The sequence below is a fragment of the Macaca fascicularis genome, chromosome 1, assembly GCF_037993035.2.
Source record: "Macaca fascicularis isolate 582-1 chromosome 1, T2T-MFA8v1.1".
Classification (NCBI taxonomy): Eukaryota; Metazoa; Chordata; class Mammalia; order Primates; family Cercopithecidae; genus Macaca; species Macaca fascicularis.
Window position 1 is genome coordinate 23,490,727 of NC_088375.1, and position 19,375 is coordinate 23,510,101.

At 44.0% G+C, this 19,375-nt stretch overlaps 1 long non-coding RNA gene and 2 pseudogenes across 1 annotated transcript; 2 read left to right on the forward strand and 1 right to left on the reverse strand.

Moving 5' to 3' along the window:
* Positions 1-38: 38 nt before the first annotated feature.
* On the reverse strand, positions 39-5,666 carry LOC141407687 (uncharacterized). Its single transcript, XR_012417773.1, has 3 exons — positions 5,541-5,666; positions 3,737-3,834; positions 39-184 (listed from the first exon to the last, which is right to left on the reverse strand). It is a non-coding gene; the product is annotated as an uncharacterized lncRNA (long non-coding RNA).
* On the forward strand, positions 57-16,807 carry LOC102139404 (large ribosomal subunit protein uL11-like; annotated as a pseudogene).
* Positions 16,808-17,101: 294 nt separating this feature from the next.
* LOC102139032 (carbonic anhydrase 14-like) lies at positions 17,102-18,681 on the forward strand (annotated as a pseudogene).
* Positions 18,682-19,375: the final 694 nt, after the last annotated feature.

The following is a 19,375-nucleotide window of genomic DNA, read 5'->3' on the forward strand; positions in this document are numbered from 1 at the left end:
GGCCCTTGCGTCGTCAGGAGGGTGGAGCAAGACACCAGATTCCCACCCACCACCTCGCCTTACCCCACACAGTCTCCAGGCGGGAAGAGGACTTCCTTCTTCGTGATCAATATTTGTGAAGCACTTTACAAGCGTTTTCGGGTTCATCATTGCATGTAAGCATCCTAGGATCCCATTCTTAATCCTATCGCCTGAAGAAGGCAGAGGATTGGCAGGCCGAGAGTTTTTGGTGGTTACTTCACTGTTAAACCACCGTTTCTTTATCTGTGTAATGCTTTTTAAAGGGTTACAGTAAAAAGCAAGGGGACTGTGAACGAGATAGATGATATTGTGATCTGAAACTGCTTTTTAAATTCTTAGAGAGGCTGGGCGCTGTGGCTCACCAAGGCTGGAGGGTCGCTTGAGCCCAGGAGTTTGAGGGCAACATAAGAGAGACCCTGTGTCTACAAAAAATAAAAATAAAAATAATACAAATTGGGCCAGGCGCGGTGGCTCACGCCTGTAATCCCAGCACTTAGGGAGGCTGAGGCGGGCGGATCACCTGAGGTCAGGAGTGTCATGCGTGTGTGTCTGTGTGAAGAGACCATTAAACAGGCTTTGTGTGAGCAATAAAGCTTTTTAATCACCTGGGTGCAGGCGGGCTGAGTCCCAAAAGAGAGTCAGTGAAGGGAGATAAGTGTTGGGCCGTTTTATAGGATTCGGGTAGGTAAAGGAAAATTACAGTCAAAGGGGGTTTGTTCTCTGGCGGGCAGGAGTGGGAATCACAAGGTGCTCAGTGGGGGAGCTTTTTGAGCCAGGATGAGCCAGGAAAAGGACTTTCACAAGGTAATGTCATCACTTAAGGCAAGGACCGGCCATTTTCACTTTTTCTGTGGTGGAATGTCATCAGTTAAGGCGAAGCAGGGCATTTGCACTTGTTTTGTGATTCTTCAGTTACTTCAGGCTATCTGCGCGTATATGTGCAAGTCACAGGGGATGTGATGGCTTGGCTTGGGCTCAGAGGCCTGACGTTCCTGACTTCTTATATTAATAAGAAAAATAAAACAAAATAGTGAAGTGTTGGGGTGGCGAAAATTTTCGGGGGGTTGTATGGAGAGAGAATGGATGATGTTTCTTAGGGCTGCTTCAAGCGGGATTAGGGGTGGCATGGGAACCTAGAGTGGGAGAGATTAAGCTGAAGGGAGAGCTTGTGGTAAGAGACAATATTGTGGGGTTGTTAGAAGAAGCACTTGTCATATAGAATGATTGGTGATGGCCTGGATATGGTTTTGTATGAATTGAAAAACTAAACAGAAGACACAAAGTCTGAATAAGAGAAGGAGAGAAAACAGGTATTAAAGGACTAAGAATTGGGAGGACCTAGGACATTTAATTAGAGAGTGCCTAAGGAGGCTCAGAATAGCCTTGCCAGCAAAGATTATTTACTTTAAGAGGGAATTTAGAGTGGCGATTTGGGATAGCACCAGGAGATATCAGCTGTGATGGCTTGGAGAAACAGTGTAAACTAGCAGTGTAAACATGAGCAGGGCATTTATGAGTAGTTGAGAACGGTGAATAGGAGTATGACTAGCCAGAAGATAGTAGGGATGACAAGTGTTTTGGGGTGCAGTCCAAGTTGGTCTGGTGTCTGGAATGAGATGGGACCTAATAAAAAGGAGTGTCCACCTAGGAACTCAAATGGGCTGGAACCTGTAGCATTCTGAGGACAGGCCTGAATTCTGAGAAGGGAACGTGGTAAAAGTATTGTCTAGTCCTTTTTATGTTGGTGACTGAGCTTGGTGAGGTGTGTTTTTAAAAGACCATTAGTCCATTCTGCCTTTCCTGAAGATTGAGGATGGTAAAGAATATAAAGTTTCACTGAATACTAAGAGTCTGAGAAACTGCATGCGTGATTTGACTATTAAAGGCTGGTCCGTTATCAGACTGTATAGAGAGGTGTGAAGGCCAAACTGAGGAATTATGTCTGACAGAAGGGAAGAAATGACTGCGGTGGCCTTCTCAGGCCCTGTGGGAAAGGCCTCTACCCATCCAGTGAAAGTGTCTACCTAGACTAAGAGATATTTTAGTTTTCTGACTCGGGGCATGTGAGTAAAGTCAATTTGCCAGTCCTGGGCAGGGGCAAATCCCCCAGCTTGATGTGTAGGAAATGGAGGGGGCCTGAACAATCCCTGAGGGGTAGTAGAATAGCAGATGGAACACTGAGAAGTGATTTTCTTGAGAATAGATTTCTAGGATGGAAAGGAAATGAGAGGTTCTAAGAGACAGGCTAGCGGCTTGTAACTTAGATGGAAGAGGTTATGAAATGACGACAGAATAGAATGGGCCTGTGAGGCTGGAAGGAGATCTTTTCCTTGGTCTAAGAACCATTTGCCTTGTGTGGGAAGAGATTGATAGGTGGAAGTTTCAGTGGGGGAGTAGGTGAGAGTGACTGATGTGAAGGAGGAAAACTGCCATGAGGGATAGAAGTTGGAACACTGGCTACTTTTCTAGCCACCTTATCAGCGTAAGCGTTACCTAGAGCAATGGTGGGGGGAAGAAAATAGATTTTGGAAGTTATGAGAACTGTAGAGAGTGAGTTGAGCATAGTTTGTGATTTTTAGGGCCTCTAAAAGTATTAAAGCAGTGGCAGGCACTGCACGCAGACATGAGGGCTAGGCTAAAACAGTAAGATCAAGTTGTTTGGACAGAAAGTCTACAGGACGCAGTCCTGGCTCTTGTGTAAGAATTTTGTCCGCACTAACCATGCCTAGGAAGGAAAGAAGGAGTTGTTTTATAAAAGGGATTTGGGTTTGGGAGATTAGCCGGACACGATCAGCAGGGAGAGTAAGTGTGTATTTATGAGAATTATGCTGGGATAGGTAACAGATGAGGAAGAAATTTGGGCTTGACTGAAGTAATGGGGGCTGTCCGTAAAGCCGTGCAGCAGTACAGCCCAGGTAATTTGCTGAGCCTGATGGGTGTCAGGGTCAGTCCAAGTGAAAGCAAAGAGAGGCTGGGATGAAGGGTGTAAAGGTATAGTAAAGAATGTTATATATGAGTTCCAGAACAGAATAATGGGTTGTGGAGGGAGGTATTGAAGATAGGAGAGGATATGGGTTGGGCACTACATGGTGGACAGGCAAAACAATTTCGTTGATAAGGCGCAGATCTTGAACTAACCTGTAAGCGTTGTCTGGTTTTATGACAGGTAAAATGGGGGAATTGTAAGGGGCATTTACAGGCTTTAAAAGGCCATGCTGTAGCAGGCGAGTGATAACAGGCTTTAATCCTTTTAAAGCGTGCTGTGGGATGGGATATTGGCGTGGAGTCAGGTAAGGGTGATTAGGTTTTAATGAGATGGTAAGGGGCGCATGATCAGTCACTAAGGAGGGAGTCGAGGTATCCTATACTTGTGGGTTAAGGTGGGGGGACACGAGGGGAGGATGTGAAGGAGGCTTTGAACTGGGGGAAAAGGCGGCAATGAGGTATGGCTGTAGCCTAGGAATAGTCAGGGAAGCAGATAATTTAGTTAAAATATCTTGACCTAATAAGGGAGCTGGACAGGTGGGGATAACTAAAAAGGAGTGTATAAAAGAATGTTGTCCAAGTTGGCACCAGAGTGGGGGAGTTTTAAGAGGTTTAGAAGCCTGGCAGTCAATACTTACAACAGTTATGGAGACAAGGGAAACAGGCCCTTGAAAAGAAGGTAATGTGGAGTGGGTAGCCTCCATATTGATTAAGAAGGGAACAGACTTACCCTCCACTGTTAAGAGTTACCCAAAGCGTCTGTGATGGTCCAGGAAGCTTCCAAGGAGATGGGACAGCGTCAATCTTCAGCCACTAAGCCGAGAAGGTCTGGAAAGGAGTCAATCAGAGCCTTGGGCCAGAGCTCCAGGGACTCTGGGAGTGGCTGCCAGGCGAGTTGGACAGTCCGATTTCCAGTGGGGTCCCACACGGATGAGACACGGCTTAGGAGGAATCCCGGGCTGCGGGCATTCCTTGAACCAGTGGCCAGATTTCCGGCACTTGTAGCAAGCTCCTGGGGGAGGAAGTTCTGGAGGAACCTCTGGCAGCTATGGTTCAGGCATTTGGAGTTGTGTGCTGGAGATGTGGCTGGGGTTTGTCTTACAGTGGAGGCAAGGAATTGCAACTCAGAAATAAGTTGCTACTTGGCTGCCTCTACTCTATTATTGTACACCTTGAAGACGAGGTTCATTAAGTCCTGTTGTGGGGTTTGAGGGCTGGAATTTAATTTTTGGGGTTTTATTTAATGTCAGGAGCAGATTGGGTAATAAAATGCATATTGAGAATAAGTCGGCCTTCTGACCTTTCAGGGTCTAGGGCTGAAAAGCGTCTCAGAGTTGCTGCTAAACGGGCCATGAATTGGGCTGGGTTTTTTATATTTGATGAAAAAGAGCCTAAACGCTAACTGATTTGGGAGAGGTCGGATAAAGAAAAAGGAACATTAACCTTGACTATGCCTTTAGTTCTAACTACTTTTTTAAGAGGAAATTGCTGGGTAGGTGGGGGAGGGCTAGTCGAGGAACGAAACTGTAAGCCAGACGGGGTGTGAGGAGGGGAGGTGATAAAAGGATTACAGGGTGGGGAGCGGAGGCTGAGGAAAAATTGGGACCTAGCTTGGCCTGGCGAGGAGGGGAGAGGTCAGATGGGTCTGTAGAAAAGGAAGACCAGAAAGACTCATCGATGCTTGGGGTTGGGACTGAGGGGACAGGCGGGAGGGAAAGAAGGAAGATTTGGGACGAGTTGCATTGGGAACAGAGACTAGGGAGGGACTTATGTGTGAAAGAATGCCTGGACGTCAGGCACCTCAGACCGTTTGCCCATTTTATGACAATAATTATCTAGATCTTGTAGGATGGAAAAATCGAAAGTGCCGTTTTCTGGCTATTTGTAACTACTGTCAAGTTTGTGTTGGCACTAAGCGGCATTGTAGAAGAAAATAAGGCATTTAGGTTTTAGGTCAGGTGTGAGTTGAAGAGGTTTTAAGTTCTTGAGAACACAGGCTAAAGAGAAGAAAGAGGAATGGAGGGTGGAAGGTTGCCCATAGTGAAAATAAGAGGTCAGGGCATGGAAATAAGGGGTTGGGGCACAAAAATAAGAGGTCGGGGCGTGGAAATAAGGGGTCAGGGCACAAAAATAAGAGGTTGAGGTTCTTGCCCTTCCCCCAGAAAAGCAGAGAAGGGGTAGAGACAGGGAGAGAAGAGGTCGGGGTTCTTGCCCCTCACCCAGAAAAGCGGGACTTGCCGCTAAGGGTGAAGGACCAAGGCAGGCGTCCCTGCAGTGTGGTCAGACACCTCTAAATCAGAGAGGCGTCCCTGCAGTGATTAAACACCAAGGGAAGGCTGCCTTCCCGAATCCGTGACCGGCGCCAGAGTTTTGGGTCCACGGATGAAACGTGTCTCCTTTGTCTCTACCAGAAAATGAAAGGAACTGAAATTAAGAGAAGGGAGAGATTGAAGGGTGGTGCTAAGATTAAAAGGAGAAACACGTTGAGGGATAGTGAGAGAGGTTGGAGAAGAGAGTAAAAAGGGGCCACTTACCCGATTTAAAATTGGTAAGATGTTCCTTGGGCTGGTTGGTCTGAGGACCAGAGGTTGTAGGTGGATCTTTCTCACGGAGCAAAGAGCAGGAGGACAGGGAATTGATCTCCCAAGGGAGGTCCCCCTATCCGATCACAGCACCAAAATGTCATGTGCATCCGTGTGAAGAGACCACTGAACAGGCTTTGTGTGAGCAATAAAGCTTTTTAATTACCTGGGTGTAGGCAGGCTGAGTCCGAAAAGAGAGTCAGCAAAGGGAGATAAGGGTGGGGCCGTTTTATTGGATTTGGGTAGGTAAAGGAAAATTACAGTCAAAGGGGGGTTGTTCTCTGGCTGGCAGGAGTGGGAGTCACAAGGTGCTCATGGGGGAGCTTTTTGAGCCAGGATGAGCCAGGAAAAGGACTTTCACAAGATAACGTCATCATTTAAGGCAAGGACCGGCCATTTTCAGTTCTTTTGTGGTGGACTGTCATCAGTTAAGGCAGGGCAGGGCATTTTCACTTCTTTTGTGATTCTTCAGTTACTTCTGGCCATCTGGGCGTATACGTGCAAGTCACAGGGGATGTGATAGCTTGGCTTGGGCTCAGAGGCCTGACAAGGAGTTTGAGACCTACCTGGCCAACATGGTGAAACCCCATTTCTACTAAAAATATAAAAATTAGCTGGGTGTGGTGGCGGGCACCTGCAATCCCAGCTACTTGGGAGGCTGAGGCGGGAAAATTGCTTCAACCTGGGAGACAGTGGTTGCAGTGAGCCGAGACCATGCCATTGCACTCCAGTCTGGGTGACAAGAGTGAAACTCAAAACAAAACAAAACAAAAAGCAAAAATTATCCAGGTGTGGTGGTACATGCCTGTGGTCCCAGGTACTTGGAAGGCTAAGGTGGGAGGATCCCCTGAGTCCAGGGGTCCAAACTGCAGTGAGCCATAATCGTGCCACTGCACTCAGGCCTGGGCAACAGAGTGAGATCCTGTCTCAAAATAAATAAATTCTGAAGGAGCAATGTAAAATGCTATTAATGACAAATATTGATAGAAACAGAAGCCTAGCATACAGAATACGAAGAGCAAAGGCCACAGGAAAAGGTGTCAGGAAACAGAATGCCTTCTGTAAGACAAAGCAGCCATCGGGAGGCTCTCACAGGTCTGTCAGCTGAGGGATCTTGCACAAAGGTTCATTCTTCTCACCAAACTTCCAAGCACCTCCAGTAGAGACTTTGACAAACAGAAAGTAATTGGCAATTTGGACATTTCTTTTAGGATTGTTTCTCTTCTAGGGGCTGCTGTCTTTCTCAATGTTTTTTCCTTTACCGGCCAGCACACCAACAGAATATTAGGGAGTGTGGTTTTCAGGTTTAGAGTATATATAAAGTATTCTGATCAAATTTTCTGGCACTCTATACCAGTTTGTTAACTTTTTCAATGCCACTGAGATGTGTAGGTCTTGGTCCTCAGATGGAAACAGCAGTGTCCAAATTCAGAATACCTGAGGCCACACTCACATATTATTTTATTATTGTCCATTGCAAACAGAATTGAAACGTATCAGGAGTTGGTAATGAGCAGCACTATAGATTTCCAAGATCAATGAATGTTCATTTAGGTACAGAAACTATACGTCTCAAATTTTATGGGACAATTTCTATTTAAAAGATTCTGTCCCCAACTAATGCATTTTGACTTGTCACATCGTAATTCCTGATGTTTGCTTTGGAAATGTGGTCGTGATGTCTATTGAATTAATTCCTAGATTATAAGACTGGCAAACCTCTATCCAGGCACAGGACTCACACCTATAATCTCAATACTTTGGGAGACTGAGGCAGGAGGATCGCTTGAGGCCAGGAGTTCAAGACCAGCCTGGGCAACATAGTGAGACCCTGTCTCTAGAAAATATTTTAAAAATTAGCTGCATGGTGGCAGAAGCATGTAGTCCTGACTATTCGAGAGAATGAGGTGGATTGCTTGAGGCCAGGAGTTCAAGATCGCAGTGAGTTATCATGGTACTACGGCTCCAGTCTGGACAACAGAGTAAGACTCTTCCCCAAAGAAAACAGATCTCCTCCAAAATATCTAGCTGTTAAATATCTAGCTGTTCCTCTTACCTATTTGTGCTTTTGTTTTTAACTTTTAGGTTCGGGGTACATGTGAAGATTTGTTATGTAGGTAAATTTGTGTCATGGGGGTTTGTTGTATAGATTATTTCATCACCCAGGTATTAAGCCTAGTACCCATTAGTTATTTTTTCTGATCCTCTGCCTCCTTCCACTCTTATTATTAGATTATTAATGTATTATTTTTCATTAGCAAAATCCAACATGTAGAAAGAGATTTGTAGGTTACAGAGCTCTTTCACATTTAATTTCTCACACGATGCTCATAATAACCCTACAAAAGAAAAGGAAACTAACACAGATTGAGCTAGGAGGTAGTATGTGGCACTTTGTCAGATATCTCAGTGACAATCATGCAAGATAGGTTTTATCATCCACATTGTATAGATGAGGAAACTAATAGAAAGGTCGTAGAGCTTCCCCATAGAGGAGTTAAGGCTGGAGTCCAGCTCTGTGCAAGTCCAAAGTAAATTTCTTCTTACTACACCAGGTTGAGATGTTGACCCCATGAAGGTTGCTATCAAAATTCACTCTTATGTTGATGAATATTTATCAGAAACCCAGAAATCTGGTCCTAGGGAGAAGATTTAAAGGACATGTAAATGTCTTAGGATGTTTGTCAGCACTACCCAGTAAGCAGCCCAGAAGCCACAGAGGATGCTGGCCCGTTTACAAGTTCAGGGTGAAATTCAAAGGCACAAAGATGCCACAAGGAGCAGAAGGAATGCCAAAAGAGAAGCACCCTTCTGTGTTGGAGGGCAGATTTGGGGGTAGAAAGAAATAGAAAAGGAGTGGAATCATTGCTAAAGGGGTAGAAGATCCAAGGAGGAAACTGCCTACCTCACAACTTGCTGAAAGCCAAACTTGGGTGCCCCTAAAGCCCCCTCCATTTCCACATTTCCTTCCCCAGACAACCAGTGGAGGAAAAGAAAAGCATCTGGATCCCCTTCGCCCATCTCCAGGTCTCCCAAAGGAAGAAGTCCTTGGGAACCCATACTGTGTGATCCAGGGTCCTTCACTGGCCTCTCCCTCAGGTCATCCAGTTGCCAATTTGTTGCTTTGGCTTAGTTTCACCATTAGCAGTACTCTTCTTGGACACAACCTCCAGAGTAAAAGAAAATGCCGGACATGACGGCTCACAGCTGTAATCCCAGCACTTTGGGAGGCGGAAGTGAGTGGATTGCCTGAACACAGGAGTTCCAGACCACCCTGGGCAACATGGTGAGACCCCAGTCTCTACTAAAACTACAAAAAACTACAAAAAAAGCTAAGTGTGGTGGCGCACACCTCTAGTCCCAGCTACTGGGGGGTTGAAGCATGAGGATCGCTTGAACCCAGGGGCAGAGGCTGCAGTGAGCCGAGGTTACAACATTGCACTCCAGCCTGGGCGACGGAGCAAAACTCAATCTCCAAAAACAAAAAAAAAAAAAAAAAAAAGAAGAAGAAAGAAAGAAAGAGAGAGTGAGAGAGAGAAGGAAATAGCGAAAGAAGGAAGGAAGGAGGGAAGGAGGGAGGGAAGGAGGGAGGGAGGGAGGGAGGGAGGGAGGGAGGGAGGGAGGGAGGGAGGGAAGGAAGGAAGGAAGGAAGGAAGGAAGGAAGGAAGGAAGGAAGGAAGGAAGGAAGGAAGGAAGGAAGGAAGGAAGGGCAAGAAAGAGAAAAGATCTTTAGGGAGTACCAGCTCTTAGTCTGTCCTCTAGAACTATTAATACATCAAACACACACACACACACACACACACCACATTTATTTTTCTTTCCTGAACAATAGTATGTTTACTAATCTTGTAACTCCTTCAGTGGGGAGCCAGAAAACCATCCACACAAAAAGAAAGGAAAAAATTATTCAGAATCCTGTTCCTGCCCGTTTTAACAGGGCCTTTCACTTAACAATAATTTATAGATTGTATTTTATTTGAAGCCTGAGTGTCCTCACATTCTTCATATACAGAATATAATTTTCTCACTGAAGACCTAACAGGTTTCCTAATCTAGGCAGCCTGACACTAGAATTAGGTCCTTAATGAATATTTGTTGAATGAACACGAGTCAGGTGTTACAAACCAGGACTTTGAAATTGCCATGCTGATGAGGATGTCCCCTAATGCTAGTTAGGCATCTCTGCTTGGATAATCTAGTCTTTTTGATTGTTAACAACTTTTTAGGCTATAATACTCATATTTTCAAAAATAGGTTTAATTTATAAACCTGAGGTAATACGAAACAGAGTATGTGAAAGTGGTCTAAAAATTAGAAAGCACTATACAGTTGCTATTATAATAAAAACGTTCATAGTTTGTAGTGCCTTCCTGTTTTTCTCAAATGAAATTCAGGGTCATTGACTCTGGAATTTGTTCTTGGAGTTGATAATTAGCTAGAGACTAAAGGGTACTGACCTTACAGAAAAACTTAGAATCTGTCTGTTATCTGAGACAGTAGCATTATATAGAAATTATTCCAACTCTTCCAAATGTATAAGATATAAAAATGAGAGATTCAGAAGGTTTTTTTTTTAAAAAAAAAGGATATGATTTTTGTGTTCTAGGAAAGGGTCTCACTCTGTCATCCAGGCTGGAGTGCAGTGGTGTGATCACTGCTAACTGCAGCCTCAAGCTCCTGGGATCAATCAATCCTCCCGCTTCAGCCTCCTGAGTAGTTGGGAAGACAGGTATGTACCAGGATGCCTAATTTTTCTTATTTTCTTTTTTTTAAAGACAGGGTCTCACCATCTTGCCCAGGCTGGTCTCGAACTTCTGAGCTTAAGCAATCCTCCTGCTTCAGCCTCCCAAAGTGTTGAGATTACAGGTGTGAGCCATCGCCTGTATATACTGATATGTATATCAGTGGTTGTGTCAGTGTTTTTTCTGGGCACACACCTATAGTCCCAGCTACTCAGGAGGCTGAGGTGAGAGGATCTAAGGGGGAAGGATTGCTTGAGCCTAGGAATTTGAGACCAGCCTGGGCAACACAGTGAGACCCCAATTCTAAAAAAACTCAAAACTTTAAAAACTCAAACAAAGAGGCCAGGTCCAGTGGCTTACACCTGTAATCCCAATACTTTGGGAAGCCAAGGTGGGAGGATCACTTGAGGCCAGGAGTTCGAAACCAGCCTGGGCAAATAACAAAACTCTGTATCTACACGAAGTAAACAATAAAAAAGTACCCAGGTGTGGTGGTGCGTAACTGTGGTCCCAGCTACTTGGGAGGCTGAGGTGGGAGGATAGCTTGAGCCTGGGAGGTCGAGGCTGCAGTGAGTCATGATCACACCACTGCACTCCAGCTTGGATGACAGAACAAGACACTGGCTCAAAAAAAAAAAAAAAAAAAAACATACAAGCAAAAACCCAAGCCATTCTGGCATACCATTTAAGTTAAAGGCGTTTGAAAAATAACAGGGATGCTGAAGTGAGAGTATCACTTGAGCTCAGGAGGTTGAGGCTACAGTGAGCCATGATGGTGCCACTTCACTCCAGCCTGAGCAACAGAGTGAGACCCTGACTCAAAAAAAGAAAAAAAGAAAAACAGCAGGTGCAAAAAGATCACTCTAACCTTTGTGCTGTTTCTTTTCCTTTCTTTTCTTTTCTTTTTTTTTTTTTTTTTTTTTTGAGATAGGGTCTTACTCTTTTGCCCAGGCTGGAGTGCAGTGGCACTATCACAGCTCACTGCAGCCTCAACCTTCTGGACTCAAGCGATCCTCCCACCTCAGCCTCCCAAGTAGCTGGGACTACAGGCATGTGCCACCACACCCAGCTAATATTTGTGTTTTTTGTAGAGACAGGATCTTGCCATGTTGCCTAGGCTGGTCTTGAACACCTGGGCTCAAGTCATCTGCCCACATCGGCCTCCCATAGTGCTGAGATTACAGGCATAAGCCCGGCCTTGTGCTGTTTCTTAAACGCAAAAAATGAAATTCCCATGTGAAAGAAGCAGCATCCTTATTTTTAAGGACAAGAAGTCAAGACCAAGAGAATTCTGTACAGAACTTGTTAAAATAACTCTTACCTTTTAAGTCCTCCCACATAATTTAGTTGCTTCATCATAACTTACCACTCTTTGTCCAATTCAGTATATAAGGAACTGACTCGAACTGTTTCTTTTCTTGTGTGCCACCTAAAACTTGCATTAAATATATTTGTGCCAGGTGCGGTGGCTCATACCTGTAATCCCAGAACTTTGGGAGGCCCAGGCAGGCAGATCACCTCAGGTCGGGAGTTCAAGACCAGCCTGGTAAATATGGTGAAATCCTGTCTCTACTAAAAATACAAAAATTAGCCAGGCATGGCAGTGTGCACCTGTGATCCCAGCTACTTGGCAGGCTAAGGCAGGAGAATCGCTTGAACCCAGGAGGCAGAGGTTTCAGTGAGCCAAGATCGAGCCACTATACTCCAGCCTGGGTGACAGAGTAAGACTCTGTACAAAAAAAAAAAAAAGGAAAAAGAAAAAAGAAAAGAAACAGCACACACACACACACACACGCACACACACACAATTTGGTTGCTTTCTCCTGTTAATCTGTTTTATGTCATTTTCATTCTCTAGCCCAATCAGGAGTCTTAAGAGAGCAGAGGTGGAGTTTTGCTGTACCTACAAGCTGAATTTGCCCATATGGCTTGTTTTCTTAGGACAGAATCCTAGACGTGGAATTGCTAGGTCTAAAGATATAATTATTTTTAAACTTTTTGATACCAATTTGCAAGCAGCCTTAAAAAAAAAAAAAAAAAAAAAAAGGGCCAGGTGTAGTGGCTCATGCCTGTAATCCCAGCACATTGGGAGGTCGAAGCGGGCGGATCACCTGAGGTCGGGAGTTGGAGACCAGCCTGGCCAATATGGTGAAACCCCATCTCTACTAAAAATACAATAAATTAGCCGAGCATGGTGGTGGGCACCTGTAATCCCAGCTACTTGGAGGCTGAGGCAGGAGAATCGCTTGAACCCAGGAGACAGAGTTTGCAGTGAGCTGAGGTCGCGCCACTGCCCTCCAGCCTGGGCACGACAGAGCGAGACTCCATTTCTTTAAAAAAAAAAAAAAAGAAAGAAAGAAAAAAGAAAAAAAAAAGTCTTGTCCAACAGAGCAGGCAGCCTTTGGCTAGAGGTATTGAGGTATAGTTTACAATTAATAAAATGTATTCATATTAAGGGAACAGTGCAATAAATTTTGACAAAGGTATGTAATTACTTCATTCATGATATGCAGGGAGTTTTTTTATTATATGACTCTGTAAATATTAATCACCATTAAGCCAAGTAGTCTATTTTAATTATATTTCCCTTTTTGCACAAATTTTTTTATTTTTCCAGTTCACAATTGCTTCTGATTTTCTTATGAATACTTGACTAAGTCCTTCCACACACTCCAACAGCTCTGTAAAACAAAGTCAATATATAATTTCTATATGGTCAAACCTATTAATTTATGTGGCTTTTTGTTTTGTTTTCCTTGAAGATACCTGTACTGGAGTTTTCCGACCTCCTCATCTACTCTGGATTGCTTGTTCTCTCCACCTGCTCCCCCACAGTTGCCCTGGGACTTGTCTTTGCTGTCATCCTAAGCATTCCCTTTGCTCTCTGCCCTGCCAATACCCTGTTTCTGGTCTTCCATGTCTTCCTCTTTCTTGGTATACTCCTTTTTTTTTTTTTTTTTACCTTTTGTATCTGAAATTTAATGGCATTTTATTATTATTATTATTATTATACTTTAAGTTCTAGGGTACATGTGTACAACGTGCAGGTTTGTTACATATGTATACTTGTGCCATGTTGGTGTGCTGCACCCATCAACTCGTCAGCACCCATCAACTCGTCATTTACATCAGGTATAACTCCCAATGCCATCCCTTCCCCCTCTCCCCTCCCCATAATAGGCCCTGGTGTGTGATCTTCCCCTTCCCGAGTCCAAGTGATCTCATTGTTCAGTTCCCACCTATGAGTGAGAACATGCAGTGTTTGGTTTTCTGTTCTTGCGATAGTTTGCTGAGAATGATGGTTTCCAACTGCATCCATGTCCCTACAAAGGACACAAACTCATCCTTTTTTATGGCTGCATAGTATTCCATGGTGTATATGCGCCACATTTTCTTAATCCAGTCTGTCACTGATGGACATTTGGGTTGATTCCAAGTCTTTGCTATTGTGAATAGTGCCACAATAAACATACGTGTACATGTGTCTTTATAGCAGCATGATTTATAATCCTTTGGGTATATACCCAGTAATGGGATGGCTGGGTCATATGGTACTTCTAGTTCTAGATCCTTGAGGAATCGCCATACTGTTTTCCATAATGGTTGAACTAGTTACAATCCCACCAACAGTGTAAAAGTGTTCCTATTTCTCCACATCCTCTCCAGCACCTGTTGTTTCCTGACTTTTTAATGATTGCCATTCTAACTGGTGTGAGATGGTATCTCATTGTGGTTTTGATTTGCATTTCTCTGATGGCCAGTGATGATGAGCATTTTTTCATGTGTCGGCTGTATTCATGTCTTCTTTTGAGAAATGTCTGTTCATATCCTTTGCCCACTTTTTGATGGGGTTGTTTTTTTCTTATAAATTTGTTTGAGTTCTTTGTAGGTTCTGGATATTAGCCCTTTGTCAGATGAGTAGATTGCAAAAATTTTCTCCCATTCTGTGAGACATCTTCTAGTAGGAGCTTCCTGAGAAAGGGCACAAGGAAGGTAAATCATGTGAGACTGCCCAAATGAAAAATAGTTGTTCTCTCACATATGATTGATGATCTAGGTATGCATAGATAATTATAGTATTCAAGTTGAAAACAACATTCTTTTAGAATTTTGAATGTAGTATTCCATTATCTTCTAGTTTACAATTGCTATTGAGAAATCTAATGTGTAGGCAGTTTTTTATCTGCCTTTCCAATGTTTTTTGAGAACCCATTCTGCACCAGGCATTCAATTAGATGTTAGGAGTATACAAACCTGAATACTCCTGAATACAAACCCGAATGGTAAGAACTTAATAAGTAGCTATTGTATTATGTAGCCAGTTTCTTTCTTTTTTTTTTTTTTTTACCTTGAGTCACAGAAAAACACAATAGAGAAATCAGAAGTTTAATGAAAGTGCTTTGGACAATTTCTAACATAAATTACAATGCAGAACTTTTAAAAAATCCCAACCTAGCCAATCTCTAAATGTCCCATATCCAATCCATTATCAAGTGTTAATATTTTTACCTTTAAAATAGATCTTCTTAAAGTATAATTAAAAAAAAAATAGATCTTGATTCAGCTAAGCTATGAGGACGCAAAGACATACAGAGTGATATAATGGACTTTGGGGACTCAAGGGGAGGGTTGGGAGAAGGGTGAGGGATAAAAGGCTACACGTTGGGTACAGTGTACACTGCTTGGGTGATGGGTGCACTAAAATCTCAGAATTCACCGCTATAGAACTCATCCATGTAACCAAAAACCACTTGTACCTTAAAAGATATTGAAATTTAAAAAAAGAAGAAAAGAAGAAAGACCTTATCTTTTTACCTTAAATAGGAAGAAATCACAACAAAGAAATCCATGCTTTATTATAAAAAACAACAGAGATTGCGCACCATGATTAGTCAGAAAGTAGGTTTTCTTTTTATCTCTGAATTAATTAGTTTTCAGATCAGCTGCATTATCAAAGGCAAAAATAGCAACGGCATATACAGGAAGTAAATGTATTTTCTATTATATAACGGTCTAGTCCAGGGATAATATGGTGGCCCCCAAAGTATTAGGGACCGAGGCACCCTCTGTGTTCTTGTTCTGACATCCTCACATGTTAACTTCTCCATGTTCCTTGAAAGGGTGTTCTTTTTCGGCTTCTGGCAGAAGAGCTTCTGACATAGCAAGACGTGGTGATTAGTTTTCATATCAATAATCAACATCCAAAGTGATTCTGATGCAAGTGTTCTTGGACCACATTCAAAACAATTAAGCATTGTTTCCCATGTTATGACTCTCAGAACACTAATTTTGCAAGATGCTCCGTATAAAAAGGATTCTGTTGATAAATAAGTTTGGAAAACAGTACTTAACATATCCCCGTTTTGGAAATCACAATGATTATTAGGATATTTTGAACGTAAATAAGTGCTGCAGTAAAGAAATCTGCTCAATGGCCGGGTGCGGTGGCTCAAGCCTGTAATCCCAGCACTTTGGGAGGCCAAGACGGGTGGATCACGAGGTCAGGAGATCCAGACCATCCTGGCTAACACGGTGAAACCCCGTCTCCACTAAAAAATACAAAAAAAAAAAAAAAAAAACTAGCCGGGCGAGGTGGCGGGCGCCTGTAGTCCCAGCTACTCGGGAGGCTGAGGCAGGAGAATGGAGAATGGCGTGAACCCGGGAGGCGGAGGTTGTAGTGAGCCGAGATCCGAACACTGCAATCCAGCCCGGGCAGCAGAGCGAGACTCCGTCTCAAAAAAAAAAAAAAAAAAAAAAGAAATCTGCTCAATGTTATACAACCCAATGTTTCTCAATCTTATTTGAACTCAGCATTGTTTTTTCAGGTGACTTATTAAACTCTGTAGGAAATGCTGTTTAAGAATCAGACTGGGGACCCTTTCGGCTTTCCGCTCGGAGGAGGCCAAGGTGCAACTTTCTTCGGTCATCCCGAATCTGGGTTCATCCGACACCAGCCGCCTCCACCATGCCGCCGAAGTTCGACCCCAGCGAGATCAAAGTCGTATACCTGAGGTGCACCGGAGGTGAAGTCGGTGCCACTTCTGCGCTGGCTCCCAAGATCGGCCCCCTGGGTCTGTCTCCGAAAAAGGTTGGTGATGACATTGCCAAGGCAACAGGTGACTGGAAGGGCCTGAGGATTACAGTGAAACTGACCATTCAGAACAGACAGACCCAGATTGAGGTGGTGCCTTCTGCCTCTGCCCTGATCATCAAAGCCCTCCAGAAACCAAGAGACAGAAACAGAAAAACATTAAACACAGTGGGAATATCACTTTTGATGAGATCGTCAACATTGCTGGACAGATGTGGCACTGATCCTTAGCCAGAGAACTCTCTGGAATCATTAAAGAGATCCTGGGGACTGCCCAGTCTATGGGTCTATGGGCTGTAATGTTGATGGCCGCCACCCTCATGACATCATAGATGACATCAACAGTGGTGCTGTGGAATGCCCAGCCAGTTAAGCACAAAGGAAAATATTTCAATAAAGGATCATTTGACAAAAAAAAAAAAAAAAAAAAAAAAAATCAGATTGGGTAAAATTGGGAAGAAATCATTAAAGTTAGCAAGGGATCTTTAGTATCTTTAAATAGAGCAATTTCAGTTGAAGGGTGAGAAGAAGGCAGACGATAATAAGTTATGGAATGAACCAGAGGTGCAGTGCATACATTGAATGTACAACTATATTTTCCAAAAGGATAGTGAAAGAAAGAAAGGTGCAACACAGCTTCAGGAAGAAAAAAGTAGCCAGGAAGAGGGAGAACTTGCAAATCCAAGAGAAATAAGAAATAACTGGGTCATCAAGTGGAATGGAGACTGCAGAGGGAGATGAAGAGGAAGGGCTGAGAGAAGCCGCAAGAGACTTGTTCTGGGGACCCAGAAACCCATAATACCCTCCTGAAAATCAAATCCCTGGGAAATGCACAGAGACACAGAGATAGCAACAAAAAAAGGGGTAGATACACTCAACGTGAGGAACTCACCTCTCTCTCTGCCTCTCTCCCCATCTCTCTCTCTCTCTGTCTGCCCTAGTCTTCTAGTCTCCAAACTCCCAGTCCCCTGTGCCCCTTCCTGGGATACCATGTTGTTCTTCATCATCTTGCTAGAGGTGATTTGGATCCTGGCTGCAGATGAGGGTCAACACTGGACATATGAGTGCCCACATGGTCAGGACCACTGGCCAGCCTCTTACTCTGAAGTGTGGAAACAATACACAGTCCCCCTTCAATATCCAGACAGTGCGACGATTGACCCTTAGATGACTGCTCTGCAGCTCCATGGATATGACTGGCCTGGCACTGAGCCTTTAGACCTGCACAAGAATAGCTACACAATGCAACTGTCTCTGCCCTCTACCCTGTATCTAAGTGGACTTTCCAGAAAATATGTAGCTACCCAGCTCCACCTGCACTGGGGCCAGGATGATCCCCAGGGGGCTCAGAACACCAGATCAACAGTGAAGCCACAGTTACTGAGCTCCGCATCATGCATTATGACTCTGATTCCTGTGATAGCTTGAGTGAAGCCGCTCAGAGGCCTCAGGGCCTGACTGTCCTAGGCATCCTCATTGAGGTGAGTGAGACTAAGAATATAGCTTATGCCAGCCTGGCCAACATGCTGAAACCCCATCTCTATTAAAAATACAAAAATTAGCCAGGTGTGGTAGTGGGCACCTGTAATCCCAGCTTACCTGGGAGACTAAGGTAGGAGGAGAATCGCTTGAACCCGGGAGGCAGAGGTTGCAGTGAGCTAAGATTGCACCATGTACTCCAGCCTGGGAAACAGAGCGAGACTCAAAAAACAAAAAACAAACAAAAAGGATATAGCTTATGAACACATTCTGGGTCACTTGCATGAAATCAAGCATAAAGATCAGAAGACCTCAGTGAGACAGCTGCTCCCCCGACAGCTAGGGCAGTTCTTCCTTTACAATAGCTCACTCACAACTTCCCCTTGCTAGTAGTGTGCCCTGGACAGTTTTCAGTCCAAGGGCCCGGATATCAATGGAATAGCTGGAAAAGCTTCAGGAGACATTGTTCTCCACAGAAGAGGGGCCCTCCAAGTCCTGGTACAGAACTACTGAGCCCCTCAGCCTCTCAATCAGCAATGACCTTTGCTTTTTTCATCCAGGTGGGATCCTTGTATCCTACAGGTGAAATGCTGAGCCTTGGTGTAGGAATCTTGGTTGGCTCTGTCTGACTTCTGCTGGCCGTTTTTTTCATGGCTAGAAGGATCCAGAAGAAGAGGCTGGAAAATCAGAAGAGTGTGGTCATCACCTCAGTATGAGCCACCACTGAGGCATAAACTCCCTCTCAGATACCTTGGCTATGGATGCCTTCCTCTTGTGCCTCCAGGGGTGCTTTCCCCTCATGTCTCACCACCCCGCAGGGAACCTCTAAAATGGGGTGCAGGGATTGGCCAGGATTACTGTAGGAGTAGTAGGCACTCCTTCCTCTGGACATCCCCTATAGAGAAGTATGGACCCAGGCTCTCATTCCAGGAAGAACAGCAGAGCCTTCAGCCCCTCAAAACATGTAGAAGGAGATCAGGGGATCCCTGTGTTGTTAGTGCAGAGAATAAACTATTTAATTTTAGGGGAAGTTTGAGATGTACCCCCAAAGTCCTCCACCCCCTCACCTTTATGTCCCTTTCCCTAGATATATTGCAGGATCTACCCTTAGGAGAAAGAGTTGCTGTTGGGGTTGTATATTTTTGCTCAACATATTTGGAAACTAAAGTTTCTGGAGAAAAAAAAAAGAGAGAGATAAGAAATAACTGATGAAAAGTCCCAAAGGCAGCAAGAAAGAGGTGGGGTCAAGAGGGCAAGTAAAAATGTAAAGAGAAGAAATACTGTTTTCGTTTCCTCAAAAAAGAGAAAAGGTGAAAATATGAGTACAGATATATGTTTGGAAGTGAAGGAGCAGGGCTGGAAGAGAGCTGGTTTTCTCTGTGAAGTAGGAAGGAAAATCACCTGCTGAAAGTAAGGAGAAAAGAAAAAGGAAGATAAAGTTTTGGAACAGCACTTCTGGGAAATAACAAACTTTG